Here is a 20,887-nt window from a genome sequence, read left to right as displayed (position 1 = left end):
CTAGGTTGATCTCCATATGGGGTTTTGCAGAGTAAAACCTGCTGTACGTCCGCAGAAAACGGGTGTTCCCTCAGTGCACAAGAGGCCCTCTGAAAGGCCCTTTCCGACGCTAGCTTTCTTAAGTTCTTATCCAAGAGCCTTAGGTCCCCACAGTCATGATTGGAGGAAAGCTGAGACCTATTACTGCAGCTTAAAATATAAAATTCTAATAGCACCCACATTTCACCTGAAAATATTGCTTGATAGACTGCAGTCAATTGCTTGAGAGAGGTGGGAAATTTTCTTACACATTTGTGCATTTCTCTTTTTTAAATCGTGTTGCTTTTTTGATTACCTGGAAAAGAGAGCTGCTTAAAAACACATCCTCCATGTATAGCTTTTCATCCTAAAGCTCCATGAATATTTCAATAGACCAATTAATAACTCGAACTCCTTTGCCATTTTGACAGAATTTATCGTGAAAAGTAGAGGAATGGTGTATGAGTTGTTTCATTTCAAGGAAATGGAAATATAAACTAGAATTCCCCATTTCTGCAAATCTAGTGATTTATAACTAACATTGTGTCAAATCATATCATACAAACCTGGCTGTGAACTTGATGTGTAAAGAAAAAAAAGAATTTTTTCTCTTAAATCAGAAGAGAAATTAAGATGTATCAGCAAAAAGATACTTGTACGTTCTTCCAGGAGTTGGCAGTGAGGATCTAAGCGGCTGTGACAGTGATAATATGGAATCGGAGATCTCCAATTGTGGCACATTGCAGCCAGCCATGCGCTTGACTTCATTGGAGTTTCTGGACCTTTGAAGCCAGTAATGAACAGTCATTTAATGATGTGCGCCTGAATCCACTGGGCACTTCACTACAGCAGCTTATTCGAGTAGGGCTCCTTTTTTCCTTCTCCTTCTCACTTTCCTTAAATATGCTCTAAAATTATATCAATTAGTATAATGTATTCCCATTTGTCTGAATTTATTATTTAATAATTATCATCCGAGTACTTTTTGATGTCCCACTCTGAGTTAAGATCTGTGCTTACAGAACAGAAGCAGGAAATACATCCTAATCATATAAAGTACAAAGGCTAACAAGAGTAAAACTAAACAAATATACAAATAAACAAATAGGAATACATGCTTTTGAAGACTACCCTACTATGAGAAAAGGTCTAGCTACTTTTGTAGCTGCATGAATAACATTCCCAAACCCTCATTGTTTCCAGTGCTACATAATAGAATTTATTATCTGTGCTAAGTTGGTTCGGTGGTGTCTCTGTGTGACCCCATGGACTGTAGCCTTCCAGGTTGTGCTAGCCATGGGATTCTCCAGGCAAGAATACTGAAGTGGGTTGCCATTTCCTCCTCCAGGTCAGGAGATCTTCCTGACCCAGGGATTGAACCCACGTCTCTTATGTCTCCTGCATTGGCAGGCAGGCTCTTTACCACTAGTGCCACGTGGGAAGCCCTTCATTACCCAGCATCTCCAGATATTTGTCACTTTGTCTACTGAGTTAATCATTTCATAATTTAGAATCGATTCTTCTAAGATTCTTTCTGTTCCTACTGGGACAGTCTGGTTATCTAGAGATTCCAGAATCCACTCATACTAAAAGATCTAAAATAAAATAAATAGATTATTCAGTCCATGGGATTGTCCAGGCCAGAATACTGGAGTGGGTAACCTTTCCTTTCTCCAGGGGATCTTCCCAACCCAGAAGTCAAACCAGGGTCTCCTTCTTTGCAGGTGGATTCTTTACCAACTGAGTTATGAGGGAAGCCCTTAAGTAGATTATAAACCTACATGTAAATAACAATGTTTTGGAAACTATAACCTAAACTTTCATTCCATAATAACTCTCAGAAATGAAGTGCTGATCAATGTTTTGGTCTACAAGAATATGATTGGTGTTGAGATCCCTAGGAATAAAAGAGATGCTTCCATATTTTTTTTGTCTATTGAGGAATTTTTGTGGAAAATTCTTAAAGAGATGGGAATACCAGACCACCTGACCTGCCTCCTGAGAAATCTGTATGTAGGTCAAGAAGCAATAGTTAAAACCAGACATGGAACAACAGACTGGTTCCAAATTGGGAAAGGAGTACGTCAAGGCTGTATATTGTCACCCTACTTATATGCAAAATACATCATGAGAAATGCTGGACTGGATGAAGCACAAGCTGGAATCAAGATTGCCAGGAGAAATATCAATAACCTCAGATATGCAGATGACACCACCCTTATGGTAGAGAGCAAAGAGGAACTAAAGAGCCTCTTGATGGACGTGAAAAAGGAGAGTGGAAAAGCTGGCTTAAAACTCAGCATTCAGAAAACTAAGATCAGGGCATCTGGTCCCATCACTTCCTGGCAAATAGATGGGAAAACAATGGAAAAAGTGGCAGACTTTATTTTGGGGGCTCCAACTCCTTGGGGTCGCTGAGTTGGACACAACTGAGTGACTTCACTTTCACTTTTCACTTTCATGTATTGGAGAAGGAAATGGCAACCCACTCCAGTGTTCTTGCCTGGAGAATCCCAGGGTCGGGGGAGCCTGGTGGGCTGCATAGTCCAGTCTGTGGGGTTGCATAGAGTCGGACATGACTGAAGCAACTTAGCAGCAGCAGCAGCAAAATCACTGCAGATGTTGACTTTAGCCATGAAATCTAAAGACGCTTGCTCCTTGGAAGAAAAGCTATGGCTCACTTAGACAGCATATTAAAAAGCAAAGACATTACTTTGCCAATAAAGATCCATCTAGTCAAAGCTACGGTTTTTCCAGTAGTCATGTATGGATGTGAGAGTTGGACTATAAAGAAAGCTGAATGCTGAAGAATTGATGCTTTTGAACTATGGTGCTGGAGAAGACTCTTGAGAGTCCTTTGGAATGCAAGGAGATCCAACCAGTCCATCCTAAAGGAAATCAGTCTGAATATTCATTGGAAGGGCTGATGCTGAAGCTGAAGCTCCAATAATTTGGCCACCTGATGTGAAGAACTGACTCATTGGAAAAGACCCTGATACTGGGAGAGATTGAAAGCTGGAGAAGAAGGGGACGACAGAGGATGAGATCATTGGATGGCATCACCAACTCAATGGACATGAGTCTGAGAAAGCTGCAGGAGTTGGTGATGGACAGGGAGGCCTGGCATGCTGCTGTTCATGGGATCACAAAGAGTTGGACACAACTGAGAGACTGAACTGAGGAAGTAACCAGGCACCACTTAAATCTTTTGCAAGTCTTACTGTTACATCCTTCATTTGTCCTTATCCTATAACTAGTCCTTAGTTTAAAACTCATTTGCTGGTGGGAAAAACAAGATGAGAAAGAGTATATTTTTCAACCACCAAGTTCCATCTCTTTTATGAAAAAGTGAAAGTTGCTCAGGCGTGCCTGACCCTTTACTCTGTACAGTCCAGGAATTCTCCAGGCCAGAATACTGCAGTGGGTAACGTGTCTCTTCTTCAATCTTCCCTAGTCAGGGATTGAACCGGGGTCTCAGGCAGATTCTTTACCAGCTGAGCTAAATCTCCTAAGTCCTGCTTACAAATAGAATAGTTCTCTCTCTCATATTATTGTTAGAGTGCCTGATGAACTATGGAATGAGGTTCTTGACATTGTACAGGAGACAGGGATCAAGACCATCCCCATGGAAAAGAAATGCAAAAAAGCAAAATGGCTGTCTGGGGAGGCCTTACAAATAGCTGTGAAAAGAAGAGAGACAAAAACCAAAGGAGAAAAGGAAAGATATAAGCATCTGAATTCAGAGTTCCAAAGAATAGCAAGAAGAGATAAGAAAGCCTTCTTCCGCGATTAATGCAAAGAAATAGAGGAAAAGAACAGAATGGGAAAGACTAGAGATCTCTTCAAGAAAATTAGAGATACCAAGGGAACATTTCATGCAAAGATGGGCTCGATAAAGGACAGAAATGGTATGGACCTCACAGAAGCAGAAGATATTAAGAAGAGATGGCAAGAATACACAGAAGAACTGTACAAAAAGGATCTTCACGACCCAGGTAATCATGATGGTATGATCACTCATCCAGGAGCCAGACATCCTGGAATGTGAAGTCAAGTGGGCCTTAGAAAGCATCACTACGAACAAAGCTAGTGGAGGTGATGGAATTCCAGTTGAGCTGTTTCAAATCCTAAAAGATGATGCTGTGAAAGTGCTGCACTCAATATGCCAGCAAGTTTGGAAAACACAGTAGTGGCCACAGGACTGGAAAAGGTCAGTTTTCATTCCAATCCCAAAGAAAGGCAATGCCAAAGAATGCTCAAACTACGACACAACTGCACTCATCTCACGCACTCATAAAGTAATGCTCAAAATTCTCCAAGCCAGGCTTCAGTAATACGTGAACCGTGAACTCCCTGATGTTCAAACCGGTTTTAGAAAAGGCAGAGGAACCAGAGATCAAATTGCCAACATCCGCTGGATCATGAGAGTTCCAGAAAAACATCTATTTCTGCTTTATTGACTATGCCAAGGCCTTTGACTGTGTGGATCACAATAAACTGTGGAAAATTCTGAAAGAGATGGGAATACCAGACCACCTGACCTGCCTCTGGAGATATCTGTATGCAGGCCAGGAAGCAACAATTAGAACTGGACATGGAACAACAGACTGGTTCCAAATAGGAAAAGGAGTATGTCAAGGCTGTATATTGTCACCCTGCTTATTTAACTTCTATGCAGAGTACATCATGAGAAACGCTGGGCTGGAAGAAACACAAGCTGGAATCAAGATTGCCGGGAGAAATATCAATAACCTCAGATATGCAGATGACACCACCCTTATGGCAGAAAGTGAAGAGGAACTAAAAAGCCTCTTGATGAAAGTGAAAGAGGAGGGTGAAAAAGTTGTCTTAAAGCTCAACATTCAGAAAACGAAGATCATGGCAATCCGGTCCTATCACTCCATGGGAAATAGATGGGGAAACAGTGGAAACAGTGTCAGACTTTATTTTCTTGGGCTCCAAAATCACTGCAGATGGTGACTGCAGCCATGAAATTAAAAGATGCTTACTCCTTGGAAGGAAAGTTATGATCAACCTAGATATCATATTCAAGAGCAGAGACATTACTCTGCCGACTAGGGTCCATCTGGTCAAGGTTATGGTTTTTCCTGTGGTCATGTATGGATGTGAGAGTTGGACTGTGAAGAAAGCTGAGTGCCGAAGAATTGATGCTTTTGAACTGTGATGTTGGAGAAGACTCTTGAGGGTCCCTTGGACTGCAAGGAGATCCAGCCAGTCCATTCTGAAGGAGATCAGCCCTGGGATTTCTTTGGAGGGAATGATGCTAAAGCTGAAGCTCCAGTACTTTGGCCACCTCATGCAAAGAGTTAACTCATTGGAAAATACTTTGATGCTGGGAGGGATTAGGGTCAGGAGAAGAAGAGGACGAACAAGGATGAAATGGCTGGATGGCATCACTGACTCGATAGACACGAGTCTGAGTGAACTCCAGGAGATGGTGATGGATAGGGAGGCCTGGCATGCTGCGATTCATGGGGTTGCAAAGAGTCGGACACGACTGAGCGACTGAACTGAACTGAAGTCCTGCTTACAAATGGAACAGTTCTCTCTCTCATATTATTGTTAAACAGTTCCTTATTATATGCAGCTTAAAAAATGCCACTTGGTACTTTCAACATTCTACCTGGCGATCTCAGCCAGACCCGTGAAGGTAGGTACATTTTCTATCTTCCAAATCATACTAGGGCTCAGATACCTAAAGACATGATTCCCTGCAGGCTATGTGAAGACCAGTGTATCACAGGTGTATAGACTTGGGTCCAAACAGAATGTATGGTCCAAGTCAACAGCACAAGAGAATTGGCTAGATTTCCATGTGACCTCGTCCTACTGCTCTGCCTGTTTTCCATCAACACATGTTTATGGCTTAATTGGAAATTTCCAGTGATCCATTAAAGAAGAAAGAAAAATCAAGGGCCTAGTTTGTACCGGAGAAAAGTGGACAGCTGCTCAGAATATATGATGATAAGAGGAAATCCCCACCCCCACCCAATGGAAAGGTATGCAGTGGTGTTTTATGCTCTCTATACAATGAAGAAGGAAAGTGGGCAGAGGTACAGAGATGCTCTGATTCATGTCACCAGAATCAGTGGTAATGAGGTCTAGGAAAAAAGTACACGTACGGGCCTCAATGAAAGAAGGCAGACTGTGAAGATATCTGTGTCTAAGCCAGTATTCACAGTAGAGGACCTGACGTGGCACGATTCCTTGAGGAAACCAGGAGGCCCATCTCTAGCACATTCATTACTCAATCTCTTCCAGCAAGCCTTCACCACTTAAACAATTTCTCCCCTATCCATTACCATAATGTCCCTCTGAGCAGGGGTCAATGGGTGGTACATGAAGTGTGACAAAGGGCTCCTATCAAATTCACTGGTCTTACCACGATAATCTGTCTCACCAAGGAGCTACTTGATGGAAAGGTGGAATGGTCTTCTGAAAGCTCTGTCATGACACCAGCTGGGAGACAGCACCCTGTGAGGCAGGGGTTCTGTCTTATTATTGTTCGGTCACCCAGTTGTGTCTGACTCTTTGCTACCCTATGGACTGCAGCACGCCAGGCTTCCCTGCCCTTCACTACCTTCCAGAGTTTGCTCAAACTCGTGTCCATTGAGTTGGTGATGTCCTCCAACTATCTCATCCTCTGTCGTCCCCTTCTCCTCTTGCCCTCAATCTTTCTCAGCCTCAGGGTCTTTCCCAATGAGTCGATTCTTTGCATCACGTGACCATCTGATGCGCATCTGTCTTGCAGGAGGTGGTGCATGTCTTAGACTGTCAACCAACATGTGCGCTGACACTGCCATAGCAGAATGCAGGGAAGGCATATGTAATAACCAATAGTGTGAGGGAGGGAGTAGTCCATCCCTATTTTACCAAATAACATTTGCTTCTCATCCCTTCTGCTTTGGACTCATGAGTTTAGAGGTCCTAGTGTTCAAGGGTACAAGGCACCTACCAAGAGACATAATAAAGGCTTTGGTGTAGTGTCCAACTCTTTGTGACCCCATGGACTGCAGTACACCAGGCTTCCCTGTCCACCACCAACTCCTGGATGTATTAGGAGCTTGCAATACACCCTGACCTTTTGGACTTCTTATGCTACTAAACCAACAGGCAGACAAGGGGTCCTCGGTTGTTGTGATCAATCCTGATGACTAAGAGAAACTGAGTTGTTCCTCCATAACACAGGCAAGGAGGCTCATTTTTTAATGGAATTCACAAGAGCACCACTTATTACCCCCTTGATCAACAGCCCTGGAAAACTGTGACAGTAATCAGAGTACCACCAAGGTCCCTCATTCTAATCAATAAAGGTTGGAGTTACCTGTCTAGGTAAAGTCTACCTGTCAACATGCTGACAGAGGGTAAGTGGGACCCAAGATAGTGTGAGAAAAAAGCAGTCACTACTGCGATCTTAGCCCTTAAAACCAGAATGGGAGACTCCAGCAGTGACTCAGTGTGATACAAACACACTGGAACCCACAGGTAACTGAGCCCTGTGCCAATTCTTACTGCCCCTGGCCCTGTGACATGAGTGTTCTGCAGAAGTCTTCTGTCACTGGGTTAAACATGCCCACACCAGACCCAGGAATCAGAGAAGCAAGTGGAAGCACGGAATGGTGGGGCAATCATAGCCGCAGATGATGCTTCCTGCCAACAAGGTGAATCAGCAGATCAGCAAACCATGTGTGGTTTCTAGATGTCTCCATCAAAATTTCCTTTCAATATACTGTGCAGTCATATATTTTCTCATTTGTTAAGAACTCAGTGAAGTAGGTATGTGCTAAGCAGAATTCTAAGAGAGCCCTCAAGAGTCACAGCCCTGGTGTACCTACAGCTTCCCCCAGGTATCCATTCAAACAGTAACCTAGGTGCTGCTGTGAATGGATGTTTCAGGAACAGTTAAGGTCCCAAATCAGTTGACCTTAACCTTGAAAGATTATCTACGTGGGCCTGATCTAATCATATGGGCCTTTTAAAAACAGAGGGTTTTCTCTGACTGGCAGCAGAAAGAGCCTCCAGACAAGAGCTCAGGCTGACTGACTCCCTGTTTTCAGCACTGTGATCCCTGAGCAGAGAGCTCACTCATGCCCTGGACTGGACTTCTGACCTATAGAACTAGCTAGCATGAGCTAGCATGTGAGTATTTTTCAAGCTACTAACTTTGCAGTAATAGAAAACTAATACAAAGTAGTTTTCATCATTCTCATTTTAGAGAACCTAAAATGGTAAGTAATTTGCTGAAGAGTGCTTAAATTTCTAAAAGTTCTTGTTACTCCAGGAAACTTATGGGCAAAACTCCTTCTCAGTATCATCTTAATACCTTGTACCATTTTTCTTTCTTGAATTATATTGGCTTGAAAAGGATCGCATAACACCATGGAAATAAGTGTGTGCCTTTCACATTTATGATGCTAGAAAAAATTTGTCTAATGCATGAGACAGATTTGAGAACACAGAAATGAGGACAAAGGATGAGTCAACGGAGGTTGAGGTTGAGAATTTAGTTTCGAGTAGAGGGGAAGTTATTTCAGGGCAGCAAAATTAAGACACAAGCTAAAGATACGAGAATTAGTGTCAAAGGCTTCTATGTGGTCAGAAGAGCAGCCCACCCAAAAGTTGGCAGGTAGAAACGAATCAACATGTTTAGATGGTAAAAGTAGCCCAGGGTGTGTTGATGAGGGTTAGAATAAATCACTGCAGATGGTGACTGCACCCATGAAATTAAAAGACGCTTACTCCTTGGAAGAAAAGTTATGACCAACCTAGATAGCATATTCAAAAGCAGAGACATTACTTTGCCAACTAAGGTCCGTCTAGTCAAGGCTATGGTTTTTCCTGTGGTCATGTATGGATGTGAGAGTTGGACGGTGAAGAAAGCTGAGTGCCGAAGAATTGATGCTTTTGAACTGTGGTGTTGGAGAAGACTCTTGAGAGTCCCTTGGACTGCAAGGAGATCCAACCAGTCCATTCTGAAGGAGATCAACCCTGGGATTTCTTTGGAGGGAATGATGCTAAAGCTGAAACTCCAGTACTTTAGCCACCTCATGTGAAGAGTTGACTCATTGGAAAAGACTCTGATGCTGGGAGGGATTGGGGGCAGGAGGAGAAGGGGACATCAGAGGATGAGATGGCTGGATGGCATCACTGACTCGATGGACACGAGTCTGAGTGAACTCCGGGAGATGGTGATGGACAGGGAGGCCTGGTGTGCTGCGATTCATGGGGTTACAAAGAGTCGGACATGACTGAACGACTGAACTGACTGACTGAAGGCTCATGGAAACCAGAAAGAGACCAGCTAATCCCTAAGGTGAATAATTCCAAGTTCTATAGGCTGTGGTTTTATCATCTTTATATCGTCGTTTTTTTTAAGTTGTTCTCTTTCCTGCCACTGGGTGAGTTTTGCCTCCGCAAATGAATACAAGTAGTGACAACCACGTGAGGACCGGAGGCTGCAAATGGGATCTGCTCTTCCTTGCTTGCCACAGGCTATCAATTTAGTGAGTCCCGGTGTTAAATTGCAGCCTTGTGTATACATCGCAGGGCGGGAAACTTGATTCCTTGTTGACTCTAGTTTAGTTTAGTCACTCAGTCGTGTCTGACTCTTTGCAACCCCATGGACTGTAGTCTAACAGGCTCCTCTGTCCATGGGATTTTCCAGGCAAGAATACTGGAGTGGGTCGCCACTTCCTTCTCCAGAGGACCTTCCCGACCCAGGGATTGAACCCAGGTCTCCCACGTTGTAGGCAGACGCTTTACAGTCTGAGCCACCAGGGAAGTTCTGTACTCCATTTCTTCCACTTTAATTCAAAATAAAAAGAAAATAGGAGGAAAGAGCTACCTAAATAAGTCACTGAGTTTTGACAATTACTGTATCAAGGGAAAGTGAATCTCCTTGTCTATGGCTACCAAAGTCTCCTATGAGCCCACAGCAAGGCAATTCTTACCACTAACTGCTCACAATAGAGAGAGAGAGAAGCAAATCTCCTTGAGTTGTAACTATTGCTGTTGCCACTGCTAAGGTGCTTCAGTCATGTCCAACTCTGCGACCCCACAGACTGTAGCCCACCAGGCTTCTCTGTCCATGGAATTCTCCAGGCAAGAATACTGGAGTGGGTTGCCATGCTCTTCTCCAGAGGATCTTCCTGACCCAGGGATCCAACCTGTGTCTCCTGTAGTTTCTGCATTGCAGGCAGATTCTTTACCGCTGAGCCACCGGGGAAGCAAATGTGTTGTAACTAGATGATTGTATGGCGTTTACTGAATATTTACCATTCTGTAGACCCTTCCCCTTTCAGACTAAAGGAAAAGACGCTGATGCCAGAGCCTTGAGTCCCTCCTATTCTGGAGAGGGACGTCCTGACTTCAGATCTGGTTTCACATCCCTTTCTGAACATAACTAATAACCTCCAGGTCACAGGAATTGATTCAAGGACTGGGCTCACTGACTAATCAGAAACAATAAGAAGCCTACTCTTAGAGCATTTTACTGGTACTTAAGTGTTAGTCGCTCGATCACGTCTGACTCTTGGTGACCCCATGGTCTGTAGTCTGCCAGGCTCCTCTGTCCCTGGGACGCCCCAGGCAAGAATAATGGAACGGGTAGCCATTCCTTCCTCCAGGGGATCTTCCCAACCCAGGGATCGAACCTGGGTCTCCCACATTGGAGAAAGATTCTTTACCATCTGAGCCACTCTTGCTGCATTTTACTGGTGCATAAAGGAGACTTGAAACTGGCCTGAAGCCCCAGTAGACTTGAAATGTGGTGGACAGAAATCTGGAGCTCCTTGGAAACACATGATCCTGAGTTTGCTTAATCATAAAAAGGACAAGCATCATCCATTAATCAGTAGCTGACATTTATTAAGCAGTTACTCTGTGCCAGACCCCGGGCTCCGCTTTTTATTTGAAATATGTCATATAATAGTGACAGGAGATCTATGCAGTAAATAACGTTATTATCATCCTTTGTGGTAGACACGGAGATGTATCACCAAGATCCCCCTTCAAGAAAGGACTTGGCCTGAATGCCATAAGCTTGTCAGCTGATAGCATTTAGCAATCAAATGCAGAGCACCTTGAACCCACGTTCGGGAACTGATCGGGAAGGGGCTATTTTCACTCATTACAGGACAACACTCGTGGTTCATTTTAGCTTCAAAGCGCCTGGTGAGATCAGCCAAGGCTGGTACCAGCTCTGCTTCCCCTAGGCTCATTCACACTTCCTTCCTTTCCCTTCCATAGATGTTGATGCCACAGGAATAAAATCCATTAGAAATAGCTCTAATAAACACCCCACACACCAAACTCCATCTCAGAGTCTGCTTCCCCAAGAAACCGCCTGGAACACCATTATTCGCTAGTGGGTGCTAAGTCACTTTAGTCACGTCCAACTCTTTGCAACCGCATGGACTGTAGCCCACCAGGCTCCTCTGTCCATGGGATTCTCCAAGCAAGAAAATGGAACGGGTAGCCATTCCCTCCTCCAGGGGATCTTCCCCATTCAGGGATTGAACCTGCAGCTCTTACATCTCTTGCATTGGCAGGAGGGTCCTTCCCTTTCAGACTAAAGGAAAAACAGTCGATACCAGGGCCTTGAGTCCCTCCTGTTTTGGAGAAAGGTGGCCTATAACACAGATAAAAGAATAAAGTGGAAGACCCCTGGCTTGGGGCTTCCTGGGTGGTGCTAGTAGTAAAGAATCCCCCTGCCAATGCAGGAGACATAGGAGACCCAGGTTCAATCCCTGGATCAGGAAGATCTCCTGGAGAAGGGAATGGCTACCCACTCCAGTATTCTTGCCTGGAGAACCCCATGGACAGAGGAGCCTGGTGGGCTACAGTCCATGGGGTTTCGAAGAGTCAGACATGACTGAAGTGACTCAGCACACACACCCCTGGTTTAGCCCATCACTTAGCATGGACAGTGGGGCAAGGACAACTCAAGTAAATCTAGCTTTGGACCACCAATGCTGATCTAGAATCTGAAAGTGGATTTTGGACTTTACCTCTCGGAAGAAAGGCTGACAAGGCTCCTTCAGGCTTGCTGAGGGATAGTGTTGGGCAGAAGCTTCCCTTCTGCTGAAAGCAAACAAGTCCGGTCTTGCTTAGTGTGCGAGGCAACTGTAGGAGGTGGCATTCAGCAGGTGCAGCTCCCTCCAAAACAGGAGCTTCGTTTCATTCCCTCCAATTCACAGTTTCCATTGAAAATGCCAAAAGGGAACAAATAATCTGGACATCTTGTTTTTGCTGTTCAGTCACTAAGTTGTGTCCTACTCTTTGTGACCACATGGACTGCAGTGCACCAGGCTCCCCTGTCTTCACTATCTCCCGGAGCTTGTTCAAACTCATGTCCACTGATGCCATCCAACCATCTCATCCTCTGTTGCCTCCTTTCCCTCCTGTTCTCAATCTTTCCCAGCATCAGGGTCTTTTCAAATCAGTCAGTTCTTCCCATCAGGTAGCCAAAGTATTGGAGCTTCAGCTTTAGCATCAGCCTTCCAATGGATATTCAGGGTTGATTTCCTTCAGGATTGACTGTTTGGATCTCCTTGCAGTCCAAGGGACTTTTAAGAGTTCTCCAGCATCACAGTTCAAAAGCATCAATTCTATGGGGCTCAGCCTTTTTTATGGTCCAACTCTCATATCCATACACGATTACTGGAAAAATCATAGCTTTGACTAGATGAATCTTATTCTCTGCTTTTTAATATGCTGTCTAGGATTGTCATAGCTAGACATCTTACCATAACGGAAGAAAGGCAAACAGGCTCCTTCAGGCTTGCTGATGGATTGTGTTGTGCAGAATTTTGTGTGAAAGCAAACAAGTTCCATGCTTAGTATGGAAACAACTGTAATTGTTTGTAATTCATCACCTGCAGTCCCTCCAAAATAGGAGCTTGTTTCATTCCCTCCAATTCACAGTTTCCATTGAAAATGCCAAAAGGGAACAAATAATTAAAATCTTGTTTTGCTGTTCAATGATGAGTTGTGTCCTATTCTTTGTGACCACATGGACTGCAGTGCGCCAGGCTCCCTGTCTTCACTATCTCCCGGAGCTTGTTCAAACTCATGTCCACTGATGCCATCCAACCATCTCATCCTCTGTTGCCTTTCCTCCTGTTCTCAATCTTTCCCAGCATCAGGGTCTTTTCAAATCAGTCAGTTCTTCCCATCAGGTAGCCAAAGTATTGGAGCTTCAGCTTTAGCATCAGCCTTCCAATGGATATTCAGGGTTGATTTCCTTCAGGATTGACTGTTTGGATCTCCTTGCAGTCCAAGGGACTTTTAAGAGTTCTCCAGCATCACAGTTCAAAAGCATCAATTCTATGGGGCTCAGCCTTTTTTATGGTCCAACTCTCATATCCATACACGATTACTGGAAAAATCATAGCTTTGACTAGATGAATCTTATTCTCTGCTTTTTAATATGCTGTCTAGGATTGTCATAGCTAGACATCTTACCATAACTTAACTGCAGAAAGAGCAAATTCAGTTACTATACTTGGGCCTTCGATGTTTTGTTTGTGCAGATTTTGTGTTAATTAAAATTATTTCCATGAAGAGGTATAGGAAAACTAATTCATGCAATTGTTTGTAATTATCACCTCCTGTGGTCTTTGAAATATTGATATTGTATCTGAAGTTATGATCATTCTAAATTGCATTTTAATGAATTCTTTGGGAGAGACACCATGATTAAAATGAGTAATACCTGCTAAATGATGAGCTAATAAAACATTCTACAAGAAAGAATTTATTAAGCTAGTCTTCAGATTTTATTTATTCATCAAATCAGGGAACAAGAATTAAAATGTATAATTTCAAAACGTTTATAAGCACTTATAATCTAAGATCACTAGGAACAGTGAATGGAATTCCGAAGTAAGGAAACTGTAGGAGATGAAGGATATCCAAAAAACAGAAAGCAATAGCTGAATAGCTGGAGAATAAAAGTGTTAATGCTAAAGAATAGCACTAAAACACCCTGCTTGCTATGGCACTTAAACTCTTCTGAAAGCCCTTTCTTAGCAAAAGTACTGAATTTTTTTCACCTAGAGATATTTATTAAGAATGGATCTCCAGGGCATCACAGGATCTCTCAGTGGTAACGAATCTGCCTGCCAGAGCGGGAAACATGGGCTTGAAATCTGGTCCAGGAGACTCCCACATGTCACAGAGTGACTAACCTCACACAACTAATGAGGCTGTGCTCTGCACCTAGGAGGCCACCACGATGGGAAGCCGGTGAACCAGGACAACTGGGAAGCGGCCCCCTGCTCTCTGCAAGTAGAGAAATGCCTGCAAGGCAATGAAGACCCAGCACAGCCAAAATAAATAAATAAATAAAATTATTTTTTAAAAATCCAAGCGAAATAAAAAACAGGTCAGTTTGGTCAAAAAAAAAAAAGGAATATCTCCAAATTTATAATCAAAATCGAAAAAAATAAATACAATCCACTCTTCATATTTATAATCAAAATCAAAAAAAAAAAAAAGAAAGAAATACAATCCACCTCGCTTCTTAGTGTCAGCATGCCCAAAGCCGACCCAGAGCTGCACGTGGGTGGGGGAGCAAGACTGCGTTGTAAATTGCCACAGTCAAAGATGGAGAAAAATCAGATTAGCAGCAACAAAGGACACCCAGTCAAGATAATTCAGTTTGTCAATTCCGGCAGCTAATAAGCCTCCATTACAAGTTGGGTATGTGGGGGAGAATCCAGTCTCATCTGCATGAAAGAATCAATGGATCCTAAAAGCCACCGTCTTTGTCAGCTCTGGAACACTCATCTCCCCAAAGACTGAGATGGAAAGCGCCAAAGTCTTGAGAGCCCCGTCCCCCAGCCCTTGACTTAATGGGAAATCATAAAATAGACTGATACGTGAGATTCCAGGCATACAGAACACAGTATAACCTGAGAGACAGCGCTCCAAGGAGCTCAGAAGAGCCCCAGTGGGCAGCTCTCAAGCACAGCATGCCTGATTTCCTGACGTCACCAAGACTTCTGGTTATACCCGTGCTGGTCAGAGCTCCCTCAGGAATAAATGAATTCAGTTAAGCCAATCGTTCTCCTCACTGGTGTTAATCAAATCCCAGGGCATGTGTGTGTGAACCACCTCACTCAAAACAAACTCCTACACCGTTCAGGAGGGGGCTTCCCTCATAGCTCAGTTGGTAAAGAATCTGCCTACAATGCAGGAAACCCCAACTCAGTTCCTGGGTCGGGAAGACCCACTAGCGAAGGGATAGGCCACCCACTCCAGTATATTCTTGGGCTTCCCTTGAGGCTCAACTGGTAAAGAATCTGCCTGCAATGAGGGAGACTTGGGTTCGATCCCTGGGTTGGGATGATACCCTGGAGAAGGGAATGGGTACCCACTCCAGTATTCTGGCCTAGAGAATTCCATGAACTGTATAATCCATGGGGCTGCAAAGAGTCAGACACGACTGAGCGACTTTCACTTCATTTGACTTGACACTATTCAGGAAGAGCCACAGCCTCCATCACCCTGGCTCATGTTTCAAGTCAGGTTTCAAAGTGTTTAAAGGAGATACATAAGTGATTCTTATCTCTTGACTTACTCAGTCTGATGCCTTGTGAAATCATTCCACTGGTAGAAACCTACATAATTAAACTTGGTAGAAATAACCTTAGCAGCTTCCTGGATTAAATATTAATAGAATGATCTTTAGGCAACTACAGTCACTGTGAGTTGTTCTTTTAATATTCTAGGGAGGTTTCCACCAAAATCCTGACTCACATCTTTACTCCAGGGTCCCTTGGGGATTGCTGATTCCAGTTGTCCTTTGTTTATCTTTGTGTGTGTGTGCGCTCAGTTGCGCCTGACTCTTTGCAGTCCCATGGACTGTGGCCCACCAGTCCATAGAATTGTCCAGGTAAGAATACTGGAGTGAATTGCCATTTCCTTCTCCAGCTTACTGGTAAAATAATCCAAAACATTGACAAAAGGCTCTAATACTCAAATATGATGTAACACTAGGTCTCCAAGTATCAATCAGGCAAAGCATGGCTCTGACACACTCCATTAACAAAATGGCATTCAAGTCATCTTAAGATTAGTGAGTAGAAGACACTGTAAGTTGAAGAGGCTTACCTTGCCTGATGAACTTGGGTTCTCTGATGAAATTACTAGCCCCAGCAAGCACTGTGGAGCGAGAAAATCACATATTACTTATCCTGATATCTTTTGTACGTGGGTTGTATGACTCAGAAGTAAGAGCAACTGAGATTACAAAACCTTTTTGGGAAAATCAACAAGTATGAGCCCACAGGTTGTGCCTGTGGTTGCTTTGCATATAACTGATGATGCAAATTTCAGGCAAGCACTTCTGCATACAAAAGGCATTCTTCAGGAAGGGAACTGCTGCGTAATCAGAAAGTATGCAGGTAAGAGAATAAAGTAATTTTGGAAATAAGAGGTCTTGGCCAGCCCTTGTTCTTGAATACAGTCACCTTCTTGGAGATGGAGATTCTGCAGAAGGAAAGCTGCTTTACAAAAAAAAAAGGTACAAGAACAGCCAGCTTCTGAAAGAGACGTTACAAAATAATCAGCCAATGGTATTCACTGCTTTCCCAACTGGTCAACCCACTTACCCCGGAAAAAAGATAACATAAAAAAGTGGATAGGATGAGATTTCCCTCATGGTCTGGTGGTTAACAGTCTACCTTGCAATCCAGGGCAGGTTCAATTTCTGGGATGTGAACTAAGATCCCACATGCTGGATGGCAACTAAGCCCCCTGCCAGGCAACTACTGAAACCAGCTGCTCTGGTCCCAGTGTTCCCCAACTACTGAATCTGAGGGCCACAGCTACTGAGTACCTGCCCCAAAACTAAAGAGCCTGCATGGCATAACTAAGACCCAACCAGTACATCCCGAAGGAAATCAGTCCTGAATGTTCATTGGAAGGACTGATGCTGAAGCTGAAGCTCCAATGCTTTGGCCACCTGATGTGAAGAGCTGACTCATTTGAGAAGACCCCGATGCTGGGAAAGATTGAAGGCAGGAGGAGAAGGGGACAACCAAGGATGAGATGGCTGGATGGCATCACTGACTCAATGGACATGAATTTGAGTAAACTCCGGGAGTTGGTGATGGACAGGGAGGCCTGGAGTGCTGCAACTCATGGGGTCGCAAAGAGTCGGACACGACTGAGCGATTGAACTGAACTGAACTGAACCAAGTTGCATGGAAAGGCTTTGGGAATGTGGAAGTACTGTTTGTAAAGATCTGAGAAAAAAGAAGGGTTGCTGAGGGAAGCACTCCGAGGTGTTCCCTGGAATAACCATACACGTGAAGTGATGGTCACTCACTCGTATCCGACTCTGCGACCCCATGGACTGTAGCTTACCAGGCTCCTCCGTCCGTGGGATTCTACAGGCAAGAACACTGGAGTGGGTTGCCATTCCCTTCTTCAATAACCATACAAAGCAAGTTTAAAACTCTAAAGGTGGGGGGAGGCGGTGGTGCAGGACCTGACAAAGTCAGCTTTGAAGGCAACCCGGATTACATATGAGAATGCCAGAGTAGCCTTCTCTTCCTCCGGTGCCACAGAGCAGAGCCAGCATCTGGGCGAGGCTAGGGGTGGGGCAGCGGCTGGTCTGGGCGGGGCACGCTTTGGGGGCGCTGCCTCTCAGTGCGCCCCCTCCCGGCCACGCGGAAGGTGTGCCCTCTTGCTTCCCCGTCCCCTCCTCCCACCCCCGCTCCCTGGGGGTACCTCGCCATCCCAGCACAGAGGGAACCAGGGACAAGAGACTCTTTTCCCTGATGTCACGAAAGCATGAAGGAAGGGGCGCCCCCTCCTCACCCGAAATCAAATCCTGCTCCCTCTCCACCCCACCCCCCACCCCCAAGCTTCGGCTTCCCTGCTTTGCAGGCTTTATCTCCGAGGATAACTTAAGACAGCTCGGGAGGAACGGTGGGAACCGGAGGCTAACCTTAACCCTCCAAGGACCTCGAGCGCCCCACTTTCCCAGTTTCGTGTTGGAGGGGTGGGGTTTGCCTTGGCAGTTTCCGCATTGGCTGGGATTTGGGGAGGACGGGGGGGGGGGGCATTGGAGAGATGCTTCCGTCTGCCCCCCTAATCCGGGCGATCTGGCGCTGCGCGGGTGATGAAAAGGGGCGGCGAGTGGGCTTTCCCGTGTCTCCGGCGCCGTCCCCCGCCCCCCACCGCACCCCGGGGCCCCGCCCCCCTCCTCTCCGGGAAAGCGCTGTGCGGCCGCTTTGCCTCCAGCGCGCGGCGCTGCGCTCGCTTTGATCGCTTCGTGCGCTGCCAGCCGGGCTCAGCCAGCCGCCTGGAACTGAGGACCATTCTTCGAATCTGCGGCTTTCATGACGTCTCCCTGCGTGGTCCAGCACTTTTCTCCTAGCCAGGGAATTTTTTTTTTTTTTCTTTCCGCCACTCTCGCCTTTTCCCCCCTTCCCTCTCTCTCCACCAGGTCTCCGCCCCCCCCTCCCCCGCCCCTGCTCGATCGCACACCCCTCCGCCCCTCGGTTGGCACCCCCGGCGCCCAGCCCGGCTCTCCGCTCGCGGCCAGAGGGAGCCAGTTCCAAGACGGCCGGCCGCACCTGGCCGGAGAGGCTGGGCGGGCGGAGGGGTGGGGACCCGCGGGAACCTGGAAGCTAGACCCGGAGCTGGCCTCACCGCGAGGAGAATGGAGTCTCCTAACCGCCTCCCGGGGCCAATGTGAAATTTGACCATCTGAAAACCCGGGTTTGCTTTGTGGGTTTTTTTTTTTTTCCTTGTCTTTTTTTTTTTTTTTTTCCTCCCCTCTCTCTCCATCGTGTAAGTGAATTATCAAAGCTTGCTCCGCTCCAGGAGAGAAGATCATGATTGAATGAAGCCACCCAGTCCGCAGCAAGGTAAGCGGTGCGCTGAGTTGCTGGAAGGCAAGAAGCTGGCATCGACCTGGGCAAGAGGTTTCGTGCCCTCGGGTCCCCACTTCCCCCTCCCCAGCTTCCGCCGCTGCCTGCATCTCCACTCTGATGAGAAACGGGGTATGCCCAAATCAAGGGACCGGCGAGAGAGAGGCAGGTTACATAACAGAAGGGAAATCTGTTTCATACGGTTCTCATTAGCGACTGAAAACTCTCAAGGGGGAGGGGGGGAGAGGAGGGGTCTGCATGCTCTGGGCTCGGAGAAACCCCGTCAGTGATTACAGACATCATTTCAACATCCGTTGGCAAAGATGAAATGCAGGGACGGACTGGAAGGGGTGGCTTGCCGTGCAGTCATTCACAGTTGGGAGAAGCCCATCGTCTTTGTGGAAAGCTGTATCCTTGTTCTTTGCCTAGAGGAGAGGAGGAGAGAGACGGAGAGCCAGAGAGAGAGAAACAAGAGAAGGAGGGAAAGAAAAGGTGAGGGGTGGGAAGAAACAAACAGAGAAGGGAAAACAATAACTTCCAACTGTTCTCGATCAGTATAACCAGAGCTGTGATATAATGACTAGCAACAGAGATAGGAACCTCTCCCCAGAAGTAAGATGAATTGTTTTGTAATTATAAGAGGAAAAAAACCACCACCAACAACAAAACCTCTAAATGATAAAATGAGATGTTTACTGCATTTAGGGGATTGGGTGAATCCACTAGCTTGCTTCCTCCTGGGTATGTGTTCATTTGCATCAAGACATTAAGCTTGAATGAGTTTTTAACAGAAATAACATTAGTATTCCCCAAATCCAATAAAACCTTTGAGTCAATCCACAGGTACATCTCTTGTACCAGGTTCAATATGGAGAGGCTCTTAGGGAAGAAACACAGCTTGACAAACACAGCCACAGTAAGGGGGTGAGATTAGTGGAGAAACAAAATACCAGAATTTTCTGAAGAATGCTGCCTCCACTCCCCAAAGAAGGGTGGTGGGGGTGAAGGGTGAAACTCCAGTGTTCAGGAGTTGGAGATTTATCATTCGGTTAGCATGTCTACTGACTGCTTTTATCCAAAGTCTGCTGATCAAAAGGAGCCCCCACAGAACCGCGTACAATGCCACATTTTAACCAGCACCATTCCCTGCCTACCTTTCTTCTGCTGGAAAATGGAGGAGAGGGATGCCCAGGAGCTGCTTAAAAAGAAGAAGGGGCTTGCTACAGTCAGGGCTGTGCTAACTAAGCTTCGCCCATTTTGCCTGGAGAAGAAAAAAAAAAAGAGAGGAAGAGCTCAAGTCTCCATGGCGACCCAGGTGGGTGGGAGAAAGCGGCTCCGGTTACAAATAAACGTTGGACAAAACTTTCCCAGATCCGAGCAAAGAAATAAGGGAGCCAAGTGTCCTGCGGAGGGTCCCAGGGCATAGGCTTTGCCCAGCTCCCAGCTGGCAGCCTGCGAGGGGATGTCTAGAACTAGCCGGGCCCCATCAGATCTCCCAAAGTTGATCCGGGGACGCTGAGACAGTTGGGCCCCGGGTTTCGCATTCAGCACCAAGGCCAGAGCCCAGGCGTCTGGCTTCCCACCACCCGACCTGTTTCCCCAGCGAACACTCTTCGTTCCATTCGGTCGTGGGAAGTCAATCCCTTTCCATTAAGGACCGGTTCCCTTGCCCGTGCAGAATCTGGATATATGAGTATCCACGGAATCGCGTGGGACAGAGAAGCTTGCAAATCATCCATTTCACACATGGCAGTGCATCAGAATAGCTATTCAAAGAACATTGAAACAGCAGAGGATCGGAGCTGAGCTGAGAATGGGGGATATCCCACCCTAGGGGGAGGAAAGACACACACACATACACACGCACGCACACACACGCGCACGCCACGGATCAGTCCCTGATGAGAGTTGCCTAGTTTCAACTGAGTCCCTTTTGCTTCAAAAGCATTCATTCATTCCTC

The 20,887-nt window shown here is 45.7% G+C and overlaps 1 protein-coding gene and 1 long non-coding RNA gene across 2 annotated transcripts in view; one reads left to right on the top strand and one right to left on the bottom strand.

Moving 5' to 3' along the window:
• Positions 1 to 18,292: 18,292 nt before the first annotated feature.
• The window catches only part of KCNJ6 (potassium inwardly rectifying channel subfamily J member 6), a 362,021-nt gene continuing 359,426 nt past the window's right edge, over positions 18,293 to 20,887 (top strand). Inside the window, exon 1 of the mRNA XM_027961717.3 lies at positions 18,293 to 18,923. The gene's annotated coding sequence lies outside the window, so the exon portion shown is untranslated. The remainder of the gene's footprint in view (positions 18,924 to 20,887) is intronic.
• On the bottom strand, positions 19,116 to 20,196 carry LOC121817593 (uncharacterized). Its single transcript, XR_006057582.2, has 2 exons — positions 20,081 to 20,196; positions 19,116 to 19,351 (listed from the first exon to the last, which is right to left on the bottom strand). It is a non-coding gene; the product is annotated as an uncharacterized LOC121817593 (long non-coding RNA).

Source organism: Ovis aries, chromosome 1, assembly GCF_016772045.2.
Source record: "Ovis aries strain OAR_USU_Benz2616 breed Rambouillet chromosome 1, ARS-UI_Ramb_v3.0, whole genome shotgun sequence".
NCBI lineage: Eukaryota > Metazoa > Chordata > Mammalia > Artiodactyla > Bovidae > Ovis > Ovis aries.
This window is presented reverse-complemented; position numbering and strand designations above follow the sequence as displayed.